The 9,723-nt window shown below is 50.3% G+C and overlaps 1 protein-coding gene across 1 annotated transcript in view; it reads left to right on the top strand.

Moving 5' to 3' along the window:
• The first annotated feature begins 4,549 nt into the window (after positions 1–4,549).
• SYNC (syncoilin, intermediate filament protein) overlaps positions 4,550–9,723 on the top strand; it is a 30,746-nt gene continuing 25,572 nt past the window's right edge. Inside the window, exon 1 of the mRNA XM_019547842.1 lies at positions 4,550–6,330. The gene's annotated coding sequence lies outside the window, so the exon portion shown is untranslated. The remainder of the gene's footprint in view (positions 6,331–9,723) is intronic.

The following is a 9,723-nucleotide window of genomic DNA, read 5'->3' as shown; positions in this document are numbered from 1 at the left end:
GGGGAGCCCGGCCCGGCCTCCCGCGGCCAGGTAGGGGCGGGGAAGGGGCCGGAGCGGGAGGACCTCCCTCCCCCCCGGCCGGCAGCAGCTCCGGCTCCCGGGACCCCGCGCGCGAGGCAGAGCCCGCCGGCCTGGGAGCGGGACTCGTGCGGGCAGGGGCGCCCGTCAGCGGCCCGGGCGGGGAGGCGGCGACAGCGCGTCAGCAAGGATCCCGGAGGGCCAGATCTTCCCCGGCGGGGTGGTGCTTCTCCGCCTGCAGGTGGAGGTGGTGCGGGGGGCTCGGGCGAGGCACCCCCTCTCCCCGGCATCGCAGGCAGGTCGGGACCAGACGGCGGGCTGCCACCCCCGGGGTCCGCCCAGCAGCCGAGCGGAGTCAGCGCGGCCGCCGAGGCAGCGATGCAGGGAGCAGTGCGGAGGAACTGGGGGCCGTTTGCTCCCGGCGGGCCATCTGTCCCTAGGAAACGCCTCGTGCCGGCTGTGTGCTTGTAAGCGATCTGAACTGGAGGACAACGAGGTCCTGTAACGGGCTGATGCAGTTTTACTGGCCTCTGCTATTAAAAACAAGCAGGTCCCAGAGGCGGATCAGCCCGTAACAAGACTTTTGTTCCTCGGGTGCAAAGAGCCCACACCCAGCAGCACGGAGCAGTTCACCTCGCCCGTGTATTTCCACCAATGTCATAACAGGCTGGAGCTAACTCTTCATATACTGTGATCAGAGCCCCAGAAATCCTTCCTGTGGATAATGTATACTCCCAGATATACATACGTACGCACAGCTCGCGTGCGTCCACGTATTGACTGAAGCCAACTGCTACCCAATGGAGAGAGAAAACATTTAGGGGGATGAGGAATGTCAGGGCAAGTTACCAAAATAAGCTGGAGTATGAGTGTTGTGTACAAGAGCCAGGGAGAGGCTTGAGTCATCCTCTGCTCACAGCATTTCATTCATCTCCTAAGGATGCTCTGAGGACTCAGAAGGAGCTGTTATGCATCCTGTCGGTGCTATTACTCCACAGATCTTTGATAGGATCCATTGCAGTGGCTGGCAACGGGTCTGCCAGGCTGCAGCTTGGGACGTTACTGGCTTAAAACAGACAGGGAGGCTACAAACGTTGCAAGCTAAAAAGCTAATTGTCTTTTTTGCTATAAACACATTTACGTTACTGGGCAGGTGTGTCTTCCGAGCAGACAGACTGCAAACCTGTTCTCTCAAATACAGTCTTTTTTTTTTTTTCCCCTTAGAGGATCCCAAAGAGCCTGTCCAAGACATAAATGACTTTGCCAACTTCTAGAAATGGCTAGAAGTACTAAAACCCTCCAAAGGCTCGGCTTTCTCTCCTCTGGGCTTCCCAGAGCAAGGCCGTCTCGCTCAACCGTAAGCTTTCTGAGGCAGAGGCTGTTTGTGTTTGTGTGGCTTGCACAAAAGCTCAGTGTCTTAAATAAATTATAATGATCCTGGAATGGAAATGTGGATACTCTGCATCCTGAGTATCCCCCAGAGAATGGCTGCGGCTCCCTCATTTTTTTCCCCTTGCCTTAGTTCCCTTATCTTTTTCACATCCTCACTGCAGGTCTAAAGTAGAATTGGAGTGATGAAGCCATAATTTCTGATTTCTCCTGCTTGTGACATTTTCCCTGGCTCGCCTGTCTACTTTGTGGTCCTTTGCACATGCCTAAGGGCTGCAGTGTTGTATCCTCAGCTGTCACTATGGTCGGGGATAAAATCTTACAGCTGTCCCCTTTCGTCAGTCCTCCTTCGCCACCCGAGGTCTGCGGTCTAGCTCCAAACCCCTGCAAAGGGATGATTTGCCTTGTTCCAGCCTAACTCCTGGGAGATGAGCAGCAACCCAGCATAAACACGTCTGCTCCCACAGGAGCGCACCATGACTCCACAATGATGGATTTCCTGACCATCCCAAGGTTTCCAACCACAGCCCAATCCCACAGGGAACAATTTCTATATGTCGGATTCATTTTGAGAAGCAGCTGGAGAAACCGTACCCACAAAACTTGTACTGTGCCCCTGGCAACAAACCTAGCCACCCCTCCCGCATGCACATCTGGGGACTAAAGGTAGAGCAAACAGGTTGTTTGCCATGAAGAGGTCATGGGACCAAATTTAAAGTGACTGAACTGCACAGGGGGAAAAGTTAATCCCCAATTAGAGCATTTTATTGACTCTGCAGCCAGCTCAAACTTCTGACTCATTAGCCCTCCAAAAAGCGATTGTACTTTTCACATCTTTCCCTTCCTCAAGCGTCAGCTGAAACAGTTTTAAAAATATCTTTGCATGCACTTCGGGGGCATTGTCCAAATAATTATCAAGAGGGTGATGAGACTAAATCAGCTTGCAAGGAAGTCTATCACATTGTGTGGGCTGAGGAAGCAAACAAAGACGAAAACACCCTTTCTCTGGCAACCGAGAGAGACCAATGTGCCCATGCAGTACCGACTGCCTTTGCTGGTTTTGTTTCATAGCCCTGATCTGTGTCCCATAATAGAAGAATTTTGCCCAGTCCTGTGATTAGTGCATTGCTGGGTAAGACCTACATGCTGCAAAGGTGCATCTGTTTTATTCAGGCTTTCCGTAAGAGCCAGCTTGGCTCCCCTTCCACAATCCAGCCTGTTGTTAATGCCATTCTCAGCCGCTCAGTCGTGGCTCTGGTCAAGGGACTGCTGACCTGCTTACTTGACATGGGCAGGGCAGATCCCACAATACTCGCTCCCCCTTGCAGAGGGGTGGTCAGTGAGTGCGGTTTCCCCCCCCGCCAAGTCCCATGGAGATTTAGCTGCTCTCAGTCATTGTCCGTATTTACCAGAGAGAGACTATGGGTCCTCCTGCCAACAATACGCACAATACCCAGCTGCATAACTCATTTTCTGCACATGCAGCCAAGACCAATGCGGGGATGTCAGTGCAGAGAGGAGATCGGTGTCTGGATAAAAGGTGGCTGGCTCCAACTCAGTGCAAGCAAGGCCAAAATGACGTTGGCCAGGAGGGGAAAATATTTCAAAGCACCAGCTGGGACACTGGGCTCCTTCCTATCATAGGCAGCGTTACAGTGGTATAAAGACATCAGTCCTGCTGGACTCATTGCTGGCCCTGGATATCCAGGTATTGACAGCATCCAGAAACTTCACCTTCTATCTACAACTTGCTAGGAGCTATAGTCCCTGCATCTCAGAGGAGGATTTGCCCACAGTGATCCAGTCATTTAGTACCCTGCCTTCATTACTGTAACTCCCTCTACCTGAGCCTGAAAGTGGAAACAATGCATAGGCTCCAGTTTGTGCAGAACACAGCCGCCTGACACTTCAGTGAGTCAGACCACTGCAAGCTCATCAGCTGGGCACCAATCTTTGCTGCTGACATGGACCTGATTTCCAAGGCTGCCAGTGGATCAGGATTGAGCTACGTCAGCGGTCAGTGCTTCACCCATGACATGGAGCAGGGATGTGCCACTGCAGCATTCCTTCCTGCAGCCCCTCAACAAAGGGGACAACCCCGGAGGAAGTGAGCAATTTGCACGAGATGACCGAGAGACGGGCAGAATAAACACTGGACCTGGGACTCCAGCTAGCTCCCTAACGGCCGGATCATATTTCATAGATTTCATAGACATTAGGGCTGGAAGGGACCTCGGGAGATCATCGAGTCATCGAGTCCAGCCCCCTGCCCCTCTCATATAGAGCAAATGCCCAAAATTCAGCTCGGACCTTGCTGCCAATCACTAAGCCTGTAGCCCCACAGGTCAAGATGGAGGGGAAATATTTGCTGAGTGAGAATTTCTATTACATGCCCAGACCCAAAGAGGTTTCATTTCTGCTTGTACTTTGAGCCTTAAGGTCAATTTTTAAACAGAAAGCATTGCTCTCCACCCCATCCCCACAGCTGATCTGAGATGTTACGTCAGGAGTACAGGAAAGAAATGTTTGTTGCAGGAGTTTGGAAGCTCCTATTATTTCCTCCCTTAGATAAGGTCTTCGTGTCTAGGTAAAGCTGGGGCAGTGAATGGACAAAAACAAAAGAGCAACAACAGACACGGGAAGAGTGGGGCAGGATTTAAACAAGAGCTTGATGTACACAGTCAAGTGAGTTTGGGGCTGGCAAAAAGAGCAGTCCCAACAGCTCTGGAAACTGAAGGAGACAGGTTTGCGAAGGTATACACGTATCATAAGATACAGACAGGGCAAATCTACACCTGCATTTAAGTCCAGCTTAAATTTACTGTGCGGCAAATTACTGCGCAGTAAGCGGAAAGAGGCCGGTGTCTACATGTGCATGCGTTAAAGCACATTAACATTGCATGTGTGAACTGACTTGGGACTAAAGTTAGTCCCAAGTCAGTCTGCACACACAGTGTTACTGCACAGTAAGGTGTCTACATGTGCGTTACCGCACAGTAACTAATTGGGCGTAAATTTGATACCCGCATGATGTAGGTATCAAATTTACATTTAAATTGGCGTAAGCTGCCACACTTAACACGCAGTAATTTTGGCTACTACGCCAAAATGTGCATGTGTAGACGCACCCACAGATGCCTATTTGGATTTTCAAAAGTGCCTTGATCCCTTCAAAAGTGCCATCTTGGCCTAAGATGCTCTGTTCCACCCTTTTCAAAATCCCTTGGGCCAGATCCCCAAAGATGCCTAGCTCCCATCCTTTAGAGATCAGAGCATCTCTCTGCTTCAGATGCCCAAGCATGGAACAAACCCTACAGGAGTAGAGAGAGTGTAGGTTTCTCCACTGCTGCCCCATCAATGTACTTTTAGTTCTTTGGGTCTCACTTAATCTTGCCCTTGGCCTCTCTGCCCAAGGGCTTTTTTTTCTCTAAAACATTCCCAGATGAATGCAATAGGAAGCAAACTGGGATTTGATGGTGGAGTGCATGTCCTTGATTTTTGCATCTAGCTGAGCTGTACTTGGTCAGAACTAGGTGCAAAAAGTTGCTGAATGTCACCTTTGCGCCTCTCCTCTGATGCATGGCCTGGTTTCCTCAAGTAAGAACAGCTTCAAGGCAGCTCTAACAGGCCAGTTTATAAGGGTGCCGAAATGCTGTTAGATCATCTAGCGATTACCAGATATCAGCTGTACTATGGCCACTGCCACCTCTCTCGTTCCATGTTTCCAAATAGGGGAAATCTAGAAGCCCAATTCAAGCGGCACAAAGGAGCTATAGCAGGGCCCAGGATCTAGTTTCATTGCCCCTTTCCCACATCCATCTAAAAGTTCCCCTTAAACAATGTGCTTGCAGCAGCCCCACCCTAAAATTAAATCTGTGCAGATGCTAAACTCTTCTCTGTGGATTTTCTTCATGAAGGCAGCAGAAAGAAGATCTTTCCTGGTTCAGATGTCTCTCCTCTCTGCCAGGCTCAGCCTCATTACTCATTAACACCTTCTTTGTTAACCTGCAGCCGCCTGCAGTGCAAGGTCCTTGTTCAGAGCAGAAAGCACACAGTTGTTCTCGCACCCTGACCCAGCTAGTCACACCTAAGTAATCTGCCCCTTAACATCTCCTCTGTTTTTCATCTCCTGGGCCACAGCAAACACCTTTGGGCTGTGACTTATGAGCCAGTGATCAAGGCAGTCTCAGACAGCTGGAAAGAATCCACTGCACAACTCCTGTTAATTTTTACCTGTGTTGCTCTCTACACCCAGCTGCACACTGAAGAAGCAGTCTGATCTGTGTCCTGCCCAGACAAACCCTGGCTCCGGGATCCCTCCTGGCTGCGTGTATTGACTGGAACAATAATGACATGGTGACTTCCAGTGCCTGAGAGCTGTTTTTGATACTAAGGTGCCTTTGAGAACAAGCCATTTGCCCAAAATAACCCAAGAGTGAAGGAGCAGCCCAGTCTGTGTCTCTGCCAACTCACTAGCCTCAGGAGACAGAAAAGCCCAGCTACAAGCCCCTTACACCTGCAGTGTAGCACAACAGCAGCTATATTGTCTAAGTCCAAGCTGTCTACAAATCATTGGAGGGCAATTTGTCTGATTAGAGTGAGGGGCAGATCCCTGGGCTGTCTTCAGACTTCTCCATTTAGTTTCATGGAGACAACAGTAACCCACAGCACTGCGAGGGTTAACCGAGTACTATCCATGGACTGCTCTAAACTCTGTAAACAACGGGAAAATGCCAAGTAAAACTCTGATGGGCCCTGGCCAAAAATCCCATGTTCCCGCAGTCAGAGATTATGAGGATGACTGAAGTTGGACATTGCCGTAGCATCTAGGGCCTCCAGCACGGACTCGAACCTCATCGTGCTGGGTGCTGTATCAAGGTGAAACAAAGAGGGGGTCCCTGCCCCAAAGTGTCTTCAGTCTAAGTAAGTGCAAGTGCATCTGCTTAGCTCTAACACACAGCTGTCAAATGGAGCAAGGACTCCCCATGAGGTGCAAAAGCAGGCAGGACCAGAATCTGCATCTCCTCCGCTCTTAGGTGGTTGTAGCGATAACAGTAGTAGCCATAGCAGCTCTCCGCAGAGGGGGGCTTCCTACCGCCACGCTGCCCGCTCCCAGCCTCCAGCACCCACGAGTCAGCTCCACAGGAACGGTGAGGTGGACTTCAAAATCACAAACTTTTAGTTTTTGTTCTCATCATGTCTTTTTCTTTGTCCTCTGAGGCCTGCACGGTGAGGCTATGCTCAGGGTCAAAGTTTCAAGCTCCTTTTTGCAAGGGCTAGGGAGGATTTTTAAAGGGAGGCTATACTAGCTTCAGGCCAGAAGTGGGGGCTTTGAGGCAGATGTCAGCTGTTGGGAGACTCAAGCAGCATTTGGTACCCCACTCCCGATGCCAAGGAGACAAGCAGGACTGGAAAAGAAAGGGGATCTCTGCCAGGGGAGAGGGGGCACTGCACTGACTCTCACCACACTGTTCTCCCCACACACACACACATACAACAGGGATCTCAGGAGAGGGTTTTCCTCTTTTCCCCCTCCCCACCATGCTATTCCTTTGCTCAACACAGGGCCAGAGTAAGGAAAAAACAACTTCTGATTTTTGCTTAAGGAAGGTTTTATCTAGCCCAGTCAGGACAGAAGTCCCTGGTGGTCTTTCGCCGAGCATCCTAATGGAGAGCAACAAACAGGCAGGCTGTTGGCAAAACAGCTAGGGTTTTTTTTTCTGTGCTTGAGAAGCAAATCTACAGTAGTTCACTAGGAATGCATGGGGAGTGGTTCACCCAGTGTGTGGAATTATAGGCAAGTTGCAACTTAAAAAGGCACCTTACCAAAGAAATCCCATTAGATGGCTGTGTGCATTATCCTTTTGCAACGCAGGGAAAAAGCAGGTGAGCCCTCTAGGTGAGGGATTTTGCACCCTCTGGATGACAAGGACTATCTCAGCACTAAGTGGTATGATTTCCTTCCCCTTCTCTCATGATAGCAGCCACTTGTTTGTACATAAATTAAATAGCAGCATTTTTCTTTCTCACCAGCTTGCTCCAAGCAGTGATATACACAGGCCAGGCCTGGAGATGTCCCACTTTAAAGTCTATTGTCACAGCTGCTGAATAACATCATCCCTTGATGAATCATTCAGGCCAAGAGAACAGGAAGACTAGAAAAGAGAATGCTTCTCCTTGAACGCAAACAGCTTGGAATTAAGTATGAAGGGGCAGGAAACACCAAAAAGCCTGTGATGTTTTAGCAGAGCTGCCTGTCTCTGGCACACCCATCATAAGAGTACCTAGGTGCACTGGGCCATGATGGCACATACGGTATATTGACAAGCTGGCTGCGGTAAGATTGCGGGGGGCTTACAGTGAGACTCCCGAAGGAGGGACGCAGACAGGTGGGAGACAGCTCCTGTTCCCAGCTTGCAGTGGGTTAGCCTTGATGGCTATCTACATACCCCAGCCCCGATTTGAGACTCCATTGCTGATTTACAGCAAGACACAAGCGCATGCTTAATATTAAGCACATGATTAGATTCCACAGAATTCGGTGGAACATAATCACATGCTTAACGTTCAGCATGGCCTGAAGTGCTTTCCTGAATCAAGGCTCACGTGTATTTAACAGGAAACACTTTGTTTCAGCCAGGACCTGCTAAGCCACTGGAACAGAGTGTATGCGAACAACCTTCTCGAGAGCCCTTGAAATAAGCTCTGTAAAACTCCTATGAGCTGCAGGAGGAAGGAGAGGCGGTGGCTAGGGAGAAAAGGAGGGAAAGCTTTGTGAAATGTGTCTGAAACCAGCGGTGAGCAGCCTGATCAGGAAGGCACTGCCAAGAAAGATCTCTTAATTTCAGAATCGATGTGTCTAGAAGCATGGCCCTAAAGCCTCTTTCTTTGCTAGTTGCATTGAACCTGTTTGTCCCAAGTATCCTGGATTGGTAAAGACACATGGTTGTTAGCAAGAGCTGGGCTCTTCCTTCAGTGTGTTGTTAGTGTTGTTATTGTAGGGTTGCTCATGCATGCTGAGGTGCACATACACATGCACACGCATACTGGTTTGTTGTTGCAGGGGTGCTTGTGACTGTCAGGCTCTTCAAAACCTGCTGGTTATTGGAAGGCTGCTGCTGTCGGGTAGGCCTGGGGGGTCAGGGTGCTTTAGACAAGGAAGCAGTGTTGCAATTAATTGTAAAAAGAATCTAAAAATGATCTGGACTGTACAAAGAGAAATAAAAGGGAAGGGACGTCATTCAGGTTTTGAATAAAGGCTACTGCCTGTGCATGGCCTTATCTGACTTGCTGACATTCCAGCTTGCAAGCTCACCAGGGTGAAGCTGTAGGAATGAAGAAGAGAGGTAACTTTCTCTGTCACTTGCCAGGGGCTTAAATCAAGCTCATACCAGCCACCGAACTCTCTTCCTTCTGTAGAAGACTGAGAGCATCCTCAAAGACAGCTTGCTTTTTCTGCATCAGCGCCTGAACCTGCCTCTGAGAGGCACAGAGTCATGTGAATGCAGGACAGAGTGGGAGGAAGGACCACCAGTTCCACCTCCTTTGGAGAAGGGATGTTTGGCATCAGGAAAAAGAATTGGGGGCTCACTGTGCACAGCATCCCCACCCCTAAAAAGAAAGCTAGGAGCAAAGGGGACCTGAAGCATAGAGACCGCTGTTATTAGCAGTGATGCTTGCATTAGAGGGTGATCAAGAAACCCCAATGGACCAAGAAGTGACCAAGAAGTCATCTCCATGACAGCAGCATGGTCCCAATTGGGGAGGGCACTGGAGTGGGACTCTGGAGATGTGGAGTCATTCCCAGCTCTGCCACTGACTAACTCGGTGGCCTTGAGCAAGTCGTTTCACAACTCTGTGCCTTAGCATCTCCTTCCATCCTTCAGGCTGTGAGAGATCTAGGTCACTGCCCAGCCCTTCACCATGGGAGGGGGAGCCACTGGCTAAAGCACAAGGGGGACAGCTCCTTACTCCTCCAAGGAGGCAAGAGGTCCCCTGCCGGCTCTGGCTCTGTGACTCTCGCCCTCAGAGACTCTTTCATCCTCCTCTGGGCTCTCCCTCTTGCCCACTCTCTCCTACTCTGTGAGGGGGCTGCTCTTTAACTTGGCATCAGCCATCGTAAAAAAGCCCCTTTCATGGTCTCCTTTCCCTTCAGGCCAGCAGAACAGGCCCTGGCGCTGAGAGAAGCCAGGAGCTGCCAGCAATCATAACCTCTCCGCGAGCCCCAGGTCTGGGCACCCAAGTCTGCACAGTCACTTTATTGTCTGAAGAGAGCAATTCTGTGGTCCGTCAGGAACTTGGGAAGGAGTGGGTGGA

This window comes from Crocodylus porosus, unplaced genomic scaffold (assembly GCF_001723895.1).
Source record: "Crocodylus porosus isolate Cpor-Errol unplaced genomic scaffold, CroPor_comp1, whole genome shotgun sequence".
Taxonomy (NCBI): Eukaryota; Metazoa; Chordata; order Crocodylia; family Crocodylidae; genus Crocodylus; species Crocodylus porosus.
The sequence above is the reverse complement of the archived record's forward strand: the minus strand, read 5'-3'. Positions and strand labels throughout refer to the sequence as shown.